Raw genomic sequence first — 19,965 nt, 5'->3', positions numbered from 1 at the left:
ACCTGTATCTAAATAAAATATAAAATAAGGCTGGGGATGTGGCTTAGTGGTCGAGTGCCCCTGAAGTTTAAACTCCAGTGGTCACTTTATTTATAAAATCAAAAAAAATTAAGAGATAAAAATGTCAAAGCAAAAAACAAAAACAAACAAAAAGGCAAAAAGCAAAACTATAATTTGCAATTACTTAATAGAGAACACATAAACCTTAATATAGACAGTTCCCAACTTCATGGTTAAATATTTTTAGTCCATATGTTGTATGAAAGCATACCCATAGTATGAAATTGTTACCCTTTTCATTTTTAGTATGATATTTAAAAATTGCATGATATATTCCAAACTTTATTCTAATATAGACAATCTGTTAGATGATTTTGACCAACTGCAGATTAACAAACTGTTCTAAACACATTTAAGATAGGATATGCTAATCCCTGATGTTTAGTAGGGTAGGTATATGATATGCATTGTCAATTTAGTATATTTTCAACTTTATGATGAGTTTATGGAGACATAATCCTATCATACATTGAGAAGCATCTGAAATCCAGTATTCTTTATGTTTTTTGTAGTGGACATAATCGTGTCACATGCAATAGTAATAGCAGAAGTAGTAGCAATGTTGGCCAGAATAGTAGTAGAAAGTAAGTGTAAACATGGTATATGAGGGGATAACTAAAATTATAGTGGCAGAAATATATTATAACCATTATGTTTTATACTTCATATACATGAATTTAATACAAGTAGGGTGAAGTTCTCATCGTTTAGTACAATTTTCTGAGCGTCAACCATTTTGGTATGGCCTGGGAATCATTCTGATTACAATATCTACATTAGTAACCAGTGCTATACTGAGTGTTATTAAAATAAAACAGATACTATAGAGTTACCTATTTGTATATACAAGAAATATGCATGGGAGCCAAAGGATATATTTGATAGGGACGACTTTCAATTTGTCTGGTAGCTTTTTACATGCATGGCTCATTAAGAGACATTCCTTTGTATGGTGGAAATACATTGGCCTTCTAGATAGATCCATATAGATTAAATATTTAACTTATTACTATTTAGGCAATGTTGGATTTCTCATATGTGGATTTCTTTATTTTACAAAATTGAATGCTTTTAGGAAAAGTATTGATTCCTCTATGTGTGCCCTGTGAAAAAGCTACTTGAAAAAGGTAAATCTTTAAGTGTTTATACTTACTTCTGAAGTCACGGACTGTAAAATTTGGTTTGATGGCAGCCTCAGGGGATAATCTAAAGGAGAACTGCTGCCCAGCAGGTGAAAGATCACGATCTTCAGCACTGACTATCTGAATTATCTGAAACAAAGTAAAGATTAAACTTGAAGTCAATCAGTTTTGAAAGGAACTTTACATAACAGGTTTATAAATCCATTTAATGAAGTATGCTACAGAAATTATACTTTTTGAATTTATTTCAACAGGCCAATTACTCACACATAATTTTTTTAACAATTTTCTAAATGTTTACAGGTTTTAATAGCTGGCTCAATTATAGGACACAGGTTAATTCTAAATCAATATATGTGAAACTGAAAAGCTTAACAGCATTGAAAATTCTCACTAATAAGCAAAATGAAATTAAAATGTACTTGTTTGCATTTTAAATTAGATGAATTAAATTCTTTCCAGCCTAAACCTGAAGCTGCTTACTGGAAACAAAATATTTGATTATCTAAAAGTGCTAGAAATAGCAAAATTTTAGAACTGTTGTTTGTTAGAATGAGTTTTATTTTCATGTATAAAACAATGGGAAACAAAGAAAGAATGTGTATATTGTTTCTGTTGTTACGCTAATTTTCCTTCATTGGTTAGGAACAAAAATATGTTTTTATAGATTTCCATAATAAGCATTACAATCTCTATTTCAAAAAATGTTCTTCACTGTCATCAAAAGTAGCACATAGTCTAGTTAAATTCCTGATATTTCAGTAAGATGCTCTTAAATTTGAAAATAATCAAAAAGTAATTTGTCAGAACCAAACTATAACATTCATAATTCACTACATAGATAAGCAAGTTACAATGGCTTTAAGTGATTAGACAGTCAGCTCAGTGGTAGAGTGCTTACTTAGCATGCACAAGAATATGGATTCCATTTCACCAAAAACAAAACAAAACAAAACAAAATCAGAATGGCTTCCAGGCACTTTTGAATCAACATATCCAATAGCTGTGTGCCAGAAAGACTAATTTCAGGAAGCATGTGTGGGAAAAGACAAAGGATATGTGCTGATCAGAGGATCATGCTTTTGAACTAAATTTCAATCTGGCAGAGGAAGACGTTATATTCAATTATGGTAACCTGCCATAATTGTGTAAAATATTCATCATATGGCTGATGCTATTAAACTGATGCTTTTGATTTTTGTTTTATTTCTGGTTTTTATTCCTGGTTAAATCCAGTCTCCGGACTACAATTTACCTTCCCATATATTTGGGCACACAGAGAGATACCTAAATAATAGATAGATGAATCACAGTTGTTATTGGCATTTATGTATCAGTGCAGCATTAGTAACAAAATTAGGGATTTTGGATTCTGGATTTGAAATTTTAATTTCTTACCATAGTGCAAACTCTTTGCACAGAATTTATTTTCCTTGTATAATTGTCATAAATGAGACTTTTATAATTCATCATTAGACAATGGAATATAATAATTTAGAAAGAATCTTGATACATATCCTGAAAAATTAACTTTTTTGACTCAGACCAATGGACTCCAATCATAGAATTTCACCCCTAAAATTCTTTACATTACTTAGGGACCAATATTTGATTGTCAATTTTTATTTTGTTTTCTTAATGTTGTTAGCTAGTGCCACTATTAAATTAAAAAAAATATTTAAAAACAAAATATCAAGAACATATTTTTGAAGAAAGAAAATCATCTTAGGACAGCATATAGAAACTATTAAAGACATTCATTTATCTGGAAACGTTATTTGGATAGCACTGCCCTGAAGAAAATAACTCTCACATAAATTTTCACAGGCTTACATAAGACCAACTTATTCCCTACTATTTCTCTCCTTTTTAGAAAAGTACACACACACACACACACACACACACACACACATATATATATATATATATATATATATATATATATATATATACATATATGTATTTTATATATATTCAAGAATAATCCAGAAGAGAGAGCTATTTGCTATGCATGGTTTGTAGGCCAGGGGCACTATAGTTGGGTACCCAAAGCAGAAAATGGCAATATATCACACACCCTGCAAACTCAAGGGACATTTCAGCACTGTGATTTGAACATAAGTATTGAGGAGTAGGACACAAAAACCCAAAAGATATTTTTTGATATAGAATTCGCAAGAACACAACAGATTTTTCACTACTTTGTCCACAAATAAGAAAATCTGGTTGATCTCTAGTAACATGGACTTGTATCAGTATTTCAAATCTTTTACTTTATTAGACAAATAGAGCTAAATAGAGCTCTGTTCCCAGAGGCTAATTTCATTTGGAGCATTATAAGATTTTGATTAGTCTGATATTATTGATATTCCTATGTATCCAGAAGACAAAAAATGGCTTTTTAATATACTTTGGCACAGTGGAGCTCCTCAAAAGTGAAAAAAATAGTTAATTTGTAGAAGTTTTGTAAACTTCTTTTAATTTTCCAATTATCAAAAAAATTAATTTATGCTCAAATACTTATGTAGCATCTACTATTAAAAACATTGGAGCAGAACAAGCGAAACAGACATCCATATTGTGGATGCTTTCAAGGTGATAAGGTTTAATCCATTCTGTGACTATTATAAATTAATGATGCAGATTTCTTATTTGAGGTAACATGATGAAAATATGTAGTAATGTAACTCATTTAGTGATTTCCTCACATCATCTATGAATGATTGGGACAACACAGTCAATCTAGAAGTCTCCATGCTTATGAAAATGTAACTTTACTCACCAAAATGGTGTCTGCTTGACACATACAATTTCTGAGCACTTGAAATGTTACTAGAGTGAACATGGGCTCTAAATTTTATTTAAACTTCATATAATAGTTATATTGATAGTACATATCACTGGTGCACAGCTTTTGGACAAATAATCTACTAAGTAGTATTACATGCACAAATTGAAAGACAGTAAATTTTAAAGCGTGCCCTTTAAAAATATTGTTTCAAATGTAAAATTTATTTCAAGAATTAAAACTCATTCAATTTACCTAAGTAAGTGGTTATGTTATTTAAAAGTGATTGAAGTTTACATCAATATATCAGCATAGAGTGTTTGCTCACAGTTAAGTTCTTTAGAAAAGCCACAGTAAGAGAGTACAAAAATGGAAGAATGCATAATCCAAAGAACGTACTAGGAAATCAAAACTTTATTTCCCATGGGATTATTTTCACATCCATATTCACCATAATCCACTCAAGTTTAATATCTCTTATGATTTATTTTATGAGGACTTGTTCTGAAATATGAGCATATGCACATGTATATATGTCTGGACTTAGAGTTGAAAATATACACATATGATGTGTCTTTAAACATTTTTTTTGGCATGGGGCAGTGGGTTCTGGGATTGAACCCAGGGTTTTTTTACCAATGAGTTACATTTCACTTTTCTCTTTTTGAAATAAGGTTTCACTAAATTTCTGAGGCTGACCTCAAACTTGTTATCTTCATTTCTCAGCCTCACAAGTCAATGAAATTACAAGTGTGTACCACCAATAGTTTTATATACTCTTGATTCACACTATTTCTAAGATACCTGTCCTGGTTTTGCATTTTCACAGACGGCTGTCTCATATGGCACAGATATTTCTGGAGGAAATTCATTGACATCTAAGACATTAATTAGTATGTTGACTTTGCTGGTTAATAATGGATTAACTGTTGAAACATAAAAACATATATTATGATTAAAATTGTTTTAGTTATTCTTTCTTCAATAAAGAACATCAGTGCAACACTGATGCTTAGGTGTCAGAACACAAACAATGCATATTACCAGGGTTCATCCCTGAAACTCACCATTAGGTAAGACCAACCACTTAGCTGGCATTTTATAGGTTTAGGGCATTTCTGGTGGAATGACCTACCTATCTTACCAGGATTAGTTCACAAGAGTAATCTTTGCCATTAGCAATATTTTTATTAGATTAAAAAATATAGTTTTCTAAGTTTTATAAATGTAGTGAAAATTTTACTCTCTGCCATGTTTTACATCATAAATGACCTTTTTGAAATTAATCATCTCAGAAGTTTCTTCCTGAATAAAACAATGATGAGTATCAAGAAGAAAGAGAAATTGATTTACATAAGTTATAATTAGAAAAATAGCTTTAAGGGAGTAAAATCAAGGAATATCATAGAAAGCTAGGATATCCTGAAATTAATTGTTGATTATATGAAAGAAAAGAATAAGCAAACTTTTTTTAGAGAACAGGTTCTTTCTACAGTATCAAAATAAATCTCAACTGAAAAGGTATCAGTTAAAATCCCATCACAGGGTTTGGGTTCAACCTAATAACTTACCCTTTGCTACCTGTCATTTGCTGAAGAATGCTCTAAATAATTTATTACAAAACATAAAAGTATTACTTACAAAACATAAAAGTATTATGTTATAAATAATTAGTTTAATAAATTATAACATAATACTTTAATATTTTGTAAGTTTTAGCTTACAACATACAAAATTTACCTTTAAGAATTTAAAGATGAATCAGTTGTCTCAAATTTTCAAAGGTCTACCCAGATCACACAGCTAGAAGAATGGGGAGTTAAAAATGTAAGTCCAGGAGTATGAAAATTGAAAGACGTATATATTCTACCATACATTCTGTCTTGATTCTTCTGTAGAAGAAGTTAAATTCTTCTATAGTGTTATTGAAAATTCAAAATATTCTTATACACCTCTATCTGGAAAGCTTTAAAGAAATGAGTACACAAATATTTTGAATGACTGATTGTCATAAGTCTATAAAATTCAGTAGAAAGAAATTTTAAAATGTTGAATGTTAACACAAAAAATATCTACACATTGCCATATGTCACTGTGAAATCTACTCATGTATACCAGTATGGACAGAAAATATATGAAATGAGGATACTTGGTGTAATTATGAAAAATATGTTGTTAATCTTGAAGAATGATTGTGAAAATACATATGATGTAGACATTGATATTGGTGAAAGCATACTAACTTATTTGATAAGAAAAACTTTGGCTTAGTTTTCAAAAGTTATTGAACCTTTCTTATTCAGTTATTTCACTGAGTTTCCCCATACAAAACACAGGATATCAATAATTCCTACCTCATAGATTTGTTGTATTAAATAAGATGATGTTTTAGATAACTTTCAATGTTTTGGTGAAATTCTTATTATTCTTATGACCAGTTATATTCTGTGGAGATTAGCTAGAGACAGTTATTTTATTAGTACTTACATTTATGTAGTGCAGAATAGGGATAAAAGTCAGTAAATTTGCTAAACTTGGTTTAAATTTCTAAAGAAACTGTATATCAACAATAAAAATAAAACAAATGCTTAATACTTTAAAAAGTAAACAATGAATCAACAACATTCTAAAACACATTATACAGATTAACTCATTTATGGTTCATGGTAACTATTATATAGACACTATCATCAACCCTATTATGCATATGGAACTCTTAAAAAAATTGGCGAGTTGTGACTTTTCCAAAAACCACAATTGAAGGTAAAAATGCTGACTTGGAATCAGATGTTCTGGCTCCTTAGTGCTTCTCAATTCTATTATTTATTATTATTTTTAAAAAGCACACTGATAATTATACAGCCACTTAAAATAGATAAATAATTTATATTATGTCTTAGATTTTGCTGTTAAGAAGAATGACAACCTTTTCAACATCTGGACAATGGGAAACAGTCTACTTCCTATTTTACATGGTAAAGTGGGTTCAAGTCCAGAGCCCACATGAAGAGGAGAATTTCTTTTCCACTTTTTTCTAGGGTAGGAGTTTTATTTCATTAGGTTAGAATGAGAGGGAATTTCTTCAAGAGGAGACAAGTCTTATCCCTCAATTGTATTTATCTTAACAATCTACTTTTATAATATATAAAAAGATTATCAAAATGAATTCAGGCCTACATTCATTCATCAAAAGTTCTGGGTATTCTTTGAATTATTGAATTATTGCCCTAAAATGTCATTTTAGTTGATGTTTTCTATGAGTAAATTTTCACAAAAAAACATCAATACTGTAATAACTTATTATTAATAATGTTTCCCCAGGGGATGCTTTAAGCGTTTTAACTAAGACAAATCTTTGTTGTGTGAAACAATTCTGTGCACTGCAGGACACCTAGATTTCCTGAAATTAAATGTCAGAAGCCAGCATTGCAAAAGCCATAAAATAAATGTTCAGTCAAAGATAGAGGAAAAACAATAAAAACAGCATGTTCATATTGCTGAAAATGAGTAATGGGTTTATGGATTTAATTCTGTTATTTTTTCTCTATTAAATACATTTTTAATTTTTCATAATTAAGGGCTTAAAAACAATATACTGAATTCCTTAGTGCCAAGCTAGGTAGGAAGAACATCTCTGTTTGAGAACTACTGAAGTCTAATAAGCCTTGAAATTTTGCCATAGTATATAATTTATAAAAGTAATGCAGCATTCTTTCATTTAGGTATATAATTTACTAAAGTATGTTGACAAAGTAATGACATATTTTCTTTCTGACCCATCTAATCTATATTACACAGAGCAATAATGAAATTTCATTTAACTTTGATTCAGCAAGAGTATAATGACCAAATATTTGACAACAAAATTATACAGGGTTTAGTTATTATTTAATACTTAAAAAACAAATTCAATTGTTGGCTTAGTAAACATTAAACAACTGATGTCACACATAATTGTGATGTTCCTAATAGACTGTTTAAATTTCCATTATCATTAGTCTACTTTGTTTATATTTTAATTATCTGCTAATTAATAATTTGTGGTCCATTTATGATAACCAAGATATAATTCTGGTCAGGTGCAGGGTGCACATATGGCTGCTTTGAAGGCTGAGACAGGAGGGTCAAACAAGCCTCAGCAATAGCAAGGCACTAAGCAACTCAATGAGACCCTCTCTCTAAATAAAATACAAAATAGGGCTGGGGATGTGGCTCAGTGGTTGAGTGCCCCTGAGTTTAATCCCTGGTACCAAAAAAAAAAAAGAAAGAAAAAGAAAGAAAGAAGAGAAATAAAAGAAAGTATTCTGTATTTGTCTCTCATGCCTTCAAAATATTTTGTCAGATGTTTGTCCAAATCCTAAACGATATTGCAGTCCGTTCTCATGGTCACTCAGTGAATGAGAATTAGAATTGCTTATTCATATTTAAAGTACAACTTTAAAATAAGGAAAAAGAAAAAAATATTACCAAAATCAGAATAAAATAAGAAATATATTTTAATCATAAACAAAACAAAATATTGTAAAGAAATATGATAAGTTATTTTATTGCAAAAATAGTAAAAAAAAATATGGTCAAATTCTTATAAAGATTCAAATGATCAAAACTGACAGAAGAAATAGGAGACATTTGTGTTCCTAAAACAGGTATGAAAATTTAGGTATAATGAAAAATCTCTTCACAATTAAAAGCCTTTTTCCAGATGTCTTTACTAGAAATTCCATCAAACGTTTAAAAACCAAATAGTGTAAATTCTTCAAAATAGAGGAAACATTTATCACTTGATAACAAAGCCAAACAGAAACTTCACAAGAAAGCAAAAGTACAGACCAGTATATTTTATAAACAAAGGCCTTTACCCCCTAGCTCAGCAACAGAACCCACTTCAAGCCCTACCTGGGCGTTACCTAGTGGGAATGGGCAACCCCCTGAAACCCAATCCTTGCCTTATTTGGGTGGAATATTCTTGAATATCTTTTCCCCAATAAACAGAAAGTTTCCCGTGTGCTCACTCTTTTGTCTTTCCAGGGCTGGAGCTGACCCTTGGGTTCACGGAGCTGAGACATCCTGTCTTATGTTTCTGTGATGTGTGGTTAATTAACCATTTTCTTAGTTATTGATAGAGTCAGCTCCTTTGATCCCTGTTCATCGCCAGTCCATCTAGGTGGTGATAGGAAAGGGGAACATTCTCAAGGCAAAAGCTGAGTTGGTCCTCTCAGAGAATAAGAATATTTCCTTTCCTGTCTTTAATTTTATTGGGGATCCCAGGGAAGTTTCCAGAGAATCCTACCTAGGTCCACCTCTTGTCTTGACTGATAGCAGGATGACATTGGACTTTCAAGTCCTCACTGTCATCACAACTGTAGGTCACTTTGGACCAAGCTGCCTGTACTCACAGGAAGCTGTTCTTATAGATTCTCTGATTTGGGTGGATCATACTTTTCATCCTGAGTTATAGGATCTGGTATGTGTAAAAAGCCCCCCTTTTCAGAGAGAATAATTTGTATTCTAATTGGCATTTGGGTCTGCATTTTTCCTTTATATAATAGATAGTGTGCTGAGGACTGTTAACATATTCTGTCAACTTAAGCCAGGCAGGACTGCAGGTAAATTGGCTTTTAAAAAAGAAAGCATGTGGGAATTAACACAATTAGTACATTTAATAAAACTATTCCCTTCATGTTCCCATAACTCTAGTCTGCCTGTTATCAATTGGAAATTAAATCAGAAATCTTTTTTAGAAACAGGTCACTAGTGACTATTCTTTATATATAACATTGATAATCCTAGATAAATAAGACTGTTACCTAAAGAGAATGTAAAATTCATGTAACTGTACTATTCTCTCCCAGGTCTTGTCAGTGCCAAGTGGTTTCATAGAGAGAAAACCTAAGGCGATACATTTATGGAGAGCTCTCTTTTACATAGTACCTTGAGACTCTGTACCAGATTTAAATTTGCCATAGTGTCCTAGTGATCTACAAAATTTTAAAATTTTATATCTATGAATAGGTGAGAAAATGGGCAGAATCTTCCCTAAGATTTCTGCAGAAGCCAAAGCAGAATTCTGAGTCTCCTCCGTGTTTTTATCAAATCCTGAGATCTGAGATGTCTATGAAGGAACTGAAGAGCAAGAAGGCATGCTGCCTGAGATTGCCCAGGCAATTATCACCTCTCTTCCACAAGTCACCTCATAATGCACTCCAGCCACCATGCTATGGGGAAACCCCTTTCAGAGTCAAGAGAGAGTTTTGCAGTATTCAGCTCTGTAGATACTCAATAAATATAGTCAAATAATGCAACATTTCTTAGAACCAAGTGAGAAGTCTAATACAAAATGTTTTGAAAATTGTAAAGTTCTAACAAATACCAGGTTCTGGTTATATTAATAAACATGGGAGCTACTTTGCTTCCTTATTTAAAAATGACAAGAGCTTGGAATAGCTATATCAGTGAAAATTCCATTTTGTGATTGTGTACTAAATTATAACTACAATCACTTCAAAATTGGAATTGTAGCCTTTTATACCAAAAACTGAATTATAATTGTACAAACTGAGTATGATACATGTAAATGAGTGAATAGTAAAGGCTTTCTTTGGCTTTCCTCTTTAAACCAGTTCACTTCTAAATTGCAAGTCAAGTTAAACTATGTTTAATAATAGCTCTGTTTAGTGGTGTGATCTGCAACTAGACTGAGCAATCCATAAAAAGGATTTAAATTATTCATAGATGCCTATGGTAAAGTCAAATATTACCTTTTGTGCTTCTGGTTACAAAATGTGATCTCCAAAGGAAAAAAAAATCCCTAACAATACCACTAATCTTTTTATTTTTCATAATGAAAACTGTATGAAGAGTAATATATATATATATATAAATTTAAAATAATATGAAGTATTAGATACTTTGAATTCCTTGAGGACAAGAACTGTGCCATATTTATCTTGACATTTAGAATATAACACAGTGCTACTACATGATACTCAATTAAATATACAAACAAATAAATATAGTATTAAAAACAGACTAGGCTGAAAAACTAAAACAGTTTCTATGGAGTTGACAGGTTCTCAGTGTATGTTCCCTGAATTAATCCATGCTTAATAAAATCTATACACCTATCAATTCTATTTTACTTTTTGTAAAACCATTTGTAATATAAAAGGTTATTCTCAAATTACTGCCTCTATAATAATTACAACAACATTAGATTAATATTTTATGGTCAACAAAGAATAAGAAAAAATGCTAAACATCACTAATCATCAGGGAAAAAAATCAAAACCACAATGAGGCATTTCATCATCCCAGCAAGAATGCTGTCATCAAAAGACTAAAGATAACAAGTGCTGTGAGAAAATAGAAAAAAAGGACCCCATGTACATTGTTGGTGGGAATGTAAACTAGTACAGCCATTTAGGAAAACAGAATAATAATCCCTCAGAAACTTCAAAATTGGGCTACCATATGATATAATATTTCCACTCCTGGGTATATACACAAAGGAAATGGAATAAGTATGTCAAAAAGAAAAAAATACACTGCCACGTTTACTGTAGCCAAGCAAAAGAAACAATAGAAGTGCAACACTTGATAAATAAATAAAGAAAATTTGGTAGATATTTACAATGGAATATTATTCAGCCATGAAAACAAAATGAAATTCTATTACTTATGACAATAAAAATAGAAATAGAGATAATTATACTGTATACTTCAGAAAGCTAGAGAAAGGATTCTGTTTTCACCATAAAGAAATGATTAATGTCCAGGCAATAGATATAGTGATCCTGATATAAATATTACATAAGTTCAAAGATTTTGAGATATTACTTGTTATTCCACAAATATGTATACTTTTTAGACCTTAATGTATTAGTTAAAGATAAATGTAAATAAAATTAATAAATGAACAATAAGTAATTTGAAATATTTGAATTTTGAAAACACATAAAATTCACTAATATTAATTTTATAATAAAGATGATTTTATACCAAAATTAATGAACAAATGTCCTTTGGTAAGTAATTAAATTTCTGAAACACCCAGTTACAGAGATTTAATAAATCATTAATAGTTTATATTTCTATGTAGTTTTCTTTCATTATAATCAACTAAGATGCAAAAGCAATAAGAATATAATGCACAAAATAATCAGTTGTGTTTTAGCCTCTTCTATAATTTCTTGATTATTCAAAATGTGGTTTATAGCTCCTAAAAATATTTGTTCATTTCTATGCATTCATGTCTTGTTTGTCCTTCTACCTCCTCATCATCTTTTTCTTCTAAGGGCACATTTTCAGTTTACTTAACTTTTCTTTTTCATACTCACTTATAATCTATTTTGTTGGTAAACACATATATCTACTGAAATCGAACACAGCACCTCATACATGCTAGGTGAGTGTTCACCACTGAGCCTCAACCCCAGCCCCACCAAATATATTTTTCAAAGCTAAATTGTTACTGAATTATGACAAGTATACACAAATGATGGCAATGATTTGTATGAGGAGCAAGCATATTCTACCCTTTATGTTCAAAACTAAGCTCAGAGTTTGCAAAACACCATTATTTCTGTTTCTCTGTTCTACATCAGTTTACTGCACCCCTTACTCCTATCTCCTACCTGAAACCTGACCCCTAATACTGATGTCTCACTCCCCACCCTGTATTTTAACATTAAATGAGTTTCAATTTTCATCATTTTAATCTTTCCATTTTCATCCACTGTCAACGCTTCATAGAACACTCAAGTTTTTGTCTTAAATTATAACAAAATTATTTATTAGCTTTTTCTACTGTTCTCCAAACCTGCTTTTCTTAAATCCTTTTAATTATTCTTCAATCAGCATACATTTTCAAAAATACAATTCATACATCTATTTCATTTTTTCAGCTTTTACCTCTTCATAATAATATTGAAATATCACATAGGCTGGAACAGAACACAAACCTTAATTTTTTCTCACCTTGATTATCTTTATTATAGGGATGAGAAAAGTATAGGGAAAGAGACAAAGACAAATACAAAAGAGTGTCACCTTTTACTCACCCTAAATATTTTCCATATACTTATTTCTTTTATATTCAATTACTTTATTCTTAGTATCAGTGCTTTTTCCAATCAAGAATGAAATAGATGATATTTCTAGTATCCAATATACTAAAATTTTAATATCTTTTCCCTGACATTATAGTTAACATGCAGCAGTATTGTGGAGGTACTCCCTGATACCTCTTTCTCTGCTCCTACAGCACCCTCCTTCTTTGCTTTCTTTTGATTGACATTTTAACATGCTATTTTTTACAGTATACTGTGCTTTATGGTCATTATTCCATAAGCCCATCTAATGAAGTTTTTTTTTTTGTTTTATAAACATTAAAAATGGCATGTTAAGATATACTAAGGAATAAATAAATGAAAAAATATTAAAATATTGCTGTCTTATTTATACTCATGATGAATAGTTTTGAGACTCTAATGAATAGAAGGTATAATGTAGTGTTGGTGACTTAAATTGTTAATATGTAATATATTTCAAGAAAGGTTGAACATTCACAATATATTAATTACAAACATATCCATGTAGTTCATAATGAGTAATATACCTTGGAATCAAAGATGTATAAGATAAAGACATTTCTTCTAAAAGTTCATGCTAAATTGATAATATCACTCTACAAATATATTAGATATGATATATCATGTCAATGTAATAGTTTTGATATTTTTTTTTCTATTCTTGAACTCTGTCAGGTTAAAGGAATATTTCTGTGTTAATGGAACTTTATCATATTTGTATAAATATATATTTGTTTATGGATTTCAGCAATTAGGTGAAAAGTTCATCATGTAGTTTTTACTTCTTGAGAAAACTGATACTAATTAAGTAAAAAATAAGGCTGACATTAATGTTGTACATGTGATTTTGTTGAAGCAATTATATTGATTTAAAGTACTCTTTAGCAGTTTGATTATGTTAGTATAATCATAAGCAGTTGAAGGTTTAAAATAAAATATAAGCTCTCACAACATAAATTTGGATTTTATTATATTTGCATAGCATATAATAGTGAGCAAAATGTAAACATTTCTAAATTAAGTTGATGATCGAGATAACATTAATGATTATTTTTTCCATGTTATATGATACACTGCAGAGCTTTATGAAATAGTTTGAAAACTTTACAAGTGATTCATTCTTCACAGTATCACTCTTAGAACTACTATTGAAATGTTGCCAATTCTAGTATAAATAAAATTTATTTTCATTTGAGAATACAAATTAGTTTCAAATAGTTACTTGGGGGAAGAAAAAAAGAAAATTAGAAAATGGTAGACAAACTACCTAGATTCTACCAGGAATCTATGAAAAGGCTTCTATGAAAAGTAAGAGAAGGTTAATTATCTGGGCAACTGATGGAAGAAAAAATGACATGGGCTTAGAATCATAAGCAATTGCTCCATGCCATCATCAAACCTCATCTCTGCTGAGTAGTGACAGGTTTCAAATTTTTATTTCCCTCAATTTGTGCTCATCTTTAGGACACTGGAGAATTTGGCAACATTCCCTCTGTACATCCAACTGTCCCACAATGGTTGCAGTATCTGATCTCAACATGAACTTTGATGCCTCTATGACTTTGCTTAAGCAGTTTCCCCACCTGATGTTTGTTTAATGACATAGGGTGCTTGTTTCCAGTACAGGTTTCTTGACAATAATCCCAGAAATTCTGATCCAATGTGACTTGAATGTACCCAAACATCTGTCTTATAAAAAAAATTATCCCAGATGACTGTGATACTTGTGATCATAGTTGGGGAGTAGAGGAACAATAGTAGGAAAAAAAAGGCAACCCAAGGATATTACTTTTCAACAGCATGCATAGAAATATTATAACTTTTTTGAAAAGTGATCCAATCAATGGGGGAAGGAGAGTAGGAGAGTACTGCTGGTCAGACACCACAAAGAATTCCAACTCACCCTTGTCACCAGCTCCCTGGTCAATCACAGTGAACCAGATAATACACTGTGAGGCAGTCAGTGCTGGATTAAAGAAATGCATTCCAAATCCACCAACAAAAAAAAGTTGGAGAAATACATGCCTTTTAGAAAGGTGTTAAGCAAAGGACATACAGGTAGAAACAACAAAATGAGGGTAGACTCAAACATATTGGAAAAACTAAATTCTCAGTGAAGCTTTGGATGGCTGAATGAGACTACAGACAATCTTTCCCCTCTATTCCCTCTGTACATCCAACTGTCCCACAAAGGTTGCAGGATCTGATCTCAACATGAACTTTGATACCTCTATGACTTTGCTTAAGCAGTTTCCCCACCTGTAATCCCCTCTTCTCCCTATGACAAGGTACATTTTTCCGTAAGTTTCTTTAAGCTTTAAAGTTTTATGTGGTGGTAGGACTTATTGTTCCTTGTTCTTACATGCACACAATGTATGTGTGTGTGTTTTAATGTTTTAAACACTCAGTTTAAATTAAAAGTTATATGGGATATAGTGAGAACACTTTTTATTTTGATTTGGCATTTAAATCATTTCACCAGATATTTGCTTCTCTCACAAAATTTTCAGGACTTAGAGGCCAGATAATATGGTTCCTAAATTTTCTTCTTTTTAAAATAACTTATTTAGTTGCCAAGAGTCACATAAAATAGTCAACCTTTTTAAAATGGTCTATAATTATCACTGCCTTCTTTTTACACACTTGCTTTACTCTCTGTTTTTACATGTTGTTTAGATTTAGTAGTTTGCCTCTACTGAACCAAAATGTGGCAAAAGCGATGTGATGCAATTTCTCAGAGTAGGTTATAGAAAGTTCAATTTCATGGAGTTCAGGTTGAGGCTCAGTGGTAGAGCGCTTACCCAGTATATGTGAGGCACTGAGTTCGATTCTCAGCACCGCATATAAATAAATAACAAAATAAAGACCCATCAATGTCTAAAAAAATTACAAAAAGGATTAATTTTGATCTTTCACACATTCTCTGTCTCCTGTGTTTGTTTTGATCGCACTGACTGAGAGTTGTAAACTGCCCTAGAAGCTCTCATTTACAGGAAACTGAGAACATCCTGGGAACAACAGCCTCTGAGATTCTAAGTCTCAAGTCCATCATCCTACAAGAAACTGAATCATAATATCACTTATGGAGTGAACTTAATTAAGGTCTAATGAGAGAACATTTAGAGGACTCATTTCACCCATGAATGAATAAATGAGATAATAAATGTTGGTGTTCTATGTGACTGAATTCTGAAGCATTTGGTAACATAGCATAATTATCTAATATCCCAAAGTTAACTAACACCACACCTTTAAGGAGAGGTCTCTTTTCTACTTTCTCATAGGCTTCCTCTGCAAAGACTGAGAACCTGCTGACAAACAGCAGTGATGTGCTTGAGAACGCATTTCAAATCTTCCTCTCTTAATGTGTAAATATGATTCCCAGTCTCATGTCCATCTATTTTTGGAAAAAGTGTTACTGGTTTGTTTTTGTAGCATAGCCAGCTCATTTACAGAACATCTGTACTATATTTTTTATTCAAAATGCATTTGAAAATTACCATGACTATTGTTATTACTCATTTAAAATAAAGGAAGGAAGCAGAAGTTAGTGGATACGCATCCCAAAATGTATTTTGGAGAGTCAAAGGGTCCAAACCCAGGTTTGTCCTCTTTAGCTGTGTGGTGCTGGGCTATGAAGAAATGTCTCAAAGCATTGATTTCTTCACTCCTACATCATGGATAGTAATACTAACCTTGAAGTATTATCAAAGGGGATCATATGAGTTAATGGGTACACAAGTATTAGAATAGTTTAACTATTTTATTATTACTTCACCTTGTCTGAGAATATAATTTCATAGCTAGTTTTTTGGCATACAGAGAATCATTTCAGAATATTCTGCCAGGGGCTGGGGCTCAGTGGTAGAGGACATGTGAGGCACTGGGTTCAATCCTCAGCACCACATAATAATAAATAAATAAAATAAAGGTATTGTGTCCATCTACATCTAAAAAATGTTTTAAAAAAGAATATTCTGTCAAAAGGTCATTTATTTTTACTTAAATCCTTCATCACTTTAAAACCACATAGTGGTCAGTCAACCCTTTGCAACTTCTTTCTAGTGTTTACTTAAATATGAATTTTATGGAATTAAACACAATTTTAAAAATTATAACTTATTTTAATTCATTAATTTGGTTAATTTCTATCTATACTTTCACTGCAATGTTCTTAAGTGCCGCAGTCTCTGGCTGGGCACAAATCACGAGTCTCCACACAGCTTGTAGATTCAAACAGCAATTCTTTATTCCTGAACTCACACCGGCCGTCTACAAACACGTTCTGGGGGAATCCATGTTCTCTGCCCAAATCCACTCTCCTGTCCAAATCCACTTCTCCCAAATCCTCTCTCTGCCCAAATCCACTCCACATGGGCTTCTGTCTCCCAAAATATACTGTCTGACCCTAAGCACTCAAGAGGAACTCAGCAGCAGGATACGTCCTATTCTAAAGGGGGAACACCCTAATCTCCTATTATGCTAAACTGCCCTATTCTAAAGGGGGAACACCCTAATCTCCTATTATGCTAAACCGCCCTATTCTAAAGGGGGAACACCCTAAACACGGATCCTGCCCTGGTCCTTGAGCAAGATCACCTTTCAGAAGTCCTTCCACTAGACAGCATGGGAGTAAGCTGGCAAGGAATTTGTCATACCTACTTGGCTGATGGCTCCCAGCACTTAAGAATTAACATTATTTATAGTTTTCTCATAACCTACAACAAATGATGTTTGCACAAATGGTTCTTAATATAGTAAATAAAATAAATGCATAATTCATGTTGAGCTTGAATTATAGTAAAAAATCTTATAACTTGATTTTTCTGTACATATGAAAATCATATCACATGTTCTATATTAAGTAAAATAAGTTGTAACATAAAAATATCTTCATGCAGACACCTTAAAAATTGATTACCAAACAATTAAATTTCAACTCATGAACTTACACAAATATAAGAAATTTCACAAAAATAGCATTTAGGAAAAGAGTTCATTGATTTTTTTTTTACTTATTTCATAATAAATGAAACCAATCCATGTTATTATTTGAATATCAATAAGAAGAAAATTGTCTCTTATGTAATTTGCATATATTATAAATATGAAATAAATTATAGGACTTCAGTGTCATGGTCACTTACCCTCTTTAACTAAGGGCATTTGTTACATTAACACCAAAATATTTAGATACATTGGCCTTTTGAAATTTTCTGATAATTTGAATGAGGTGAAATTTTGAAGCTTCCCTCTCTTTTAAAATTCTTGAGAATTATTTGGACCTCTGACTATAGCAACACTGATAAATGATTGATTTTTAATTAATTTAAAGTTGTTCTGTCATTGTACCATTTCACTTAACCTGAGAGGTTTTAATAGAAGAGTCAGGTCAAAACATATACTAGTTCAACCTGAAGTTTGGTCTACTTAAACAATTTCATTCTTCATGCAAGAGCAAGTAATGGGTATTTATTTCTCATCCATTCACTATGATACTAATATCTGATCAGTGGGATAGCTTGATCAATGAAGTCAGCTTAAGGAATTGGAATATGAATCATGTTTACTTTAAAAGTTCATTTGCAAAAAATAAAGACTCAAAATTACCTATTTTTATGGAATCTCTAATTATCATGTGATGATATTTTGGCATGTTTATTTTGTCCTAGAAGACTTCTTTGATGGGTCTAATATCCATTCAATCGTCTTTGAACAGATACTGAATTCCTCAAAATGGAATTGATGGTCAGTCTGTTTTAGGAATATTAATTTGGCATCACTCTCATATTGTGTGTGTGTGTGTGTGTGTGTGTGTGTGTGTGTGTGAGAGAGAGAGAGAGAGAGAGAGAGAGAGAGAGAGGGAGAGAGAGAGAGAGAGAGAGGAGTATATATAACCCACGTAACTCTCATGAATAAGCATGGCTATACAACTGTTGGTACCCAATCCACAAAATCTACTTTGGTAAAGAGTCCAGGGCTCTAATCTTAGGTTTGTCATCATTAGCTGTGTGACACAGTGCTATAAACAATTTGAATTCCTTTACTCCTATACTGTAGATAGTAATACCTTGCAGGTTTATTGAGGAAATTGATTTCTTGGACACATGAAATACATATGTACAGATGTATCTTATATACCTAAGTTCAAGTGCTGACTATTAGGGCTAAGAAACTACTTGTTATTCATAAACTAGGATTTCCTTACTCGCATTTTGCTAAAATCCACAGCTTACAATTTGGGAGAGCATGTGCACTAATTATAGAGATAAGTAACCAAATATGGTTCTATAAATTTAGGAAATCTAATTTTTCAGTGACTGAAGACTTTTATTTTCACACAAGGGTTTATACTTTCTTCCCTGTTTCAAGCAGTTGAAGCTAAAGGCTCTAAAAGGAGGCCCTGGACATTATTTTTATGTCTATTCTCACACCATTACCATGGTTTTGTAGCTACTGGGAGAAAGAAAACTTTTATAGTATGGTAAAGATTACCAATGGATTATCCACAAACATTTAGCTTGAAGTAAGGCAGGGGTCTATTACTCCTACTTCAAAGTGATTTTAGCAAGACTCACAATGGTTTTGTATTAAATAGTTTAGGAAAATAATTTTCATAAATTAATTGTCCTCAAAATTCTATAGAAATTAATCATTGAACGTTATCAAGAGGAAAGAATTAACCTATGCAAGTACAGCAGATACAGAACAGAAAGGAAGAAAGATGTCCACCACAAGCGAGACTACAGCAAACAGTGTACAGAGAATGCAGGTGGAGGGTCCACCAAGACTAGCTGACTGGTATTCAACTCTACAATAGCACATTCGCTCAAGTAGTTCACTTCATACTCTTGTGTCTGAGTCTAGCTGAGCAAGAAGGTCCAAT

At 31.8% G+C, this 19,965-nt stretch overlaps 1 pseudogene; it reads right to left on the bottom strand.

Annotated features, from left to right (window-relative positions):
- The window catches only part of LOC143387339 (cadherin-12-like), an 80,177-nt pseudogene that overhangs the window by 6,952 nt on the left and 53,260 nt on the right, over positions 1–19,965 (bottom strand).

This window comes from Callospermophilus lateralis, unplaced genomic scaffold (assembly GCF_048772815.1).
Source record: "Callospermophilus lateralis isolate mCalLat2 unplaced genomic scaffold, mCalLat2.hap1 Scaffold_260, whole genome shotgun sequence".
In the NCBI taxonomy this organism is placed as follows: Eukaryota; Metazoa; Chordata; class Mammalia; order Rodentia; family Sciuridae; genus Callospermophilus; species Callospermophilus lateralis.
Note: the sequence above shows the minus strand (reverse complement) of the source record. Positions and strands in the feature narration are given on the sequence as shown.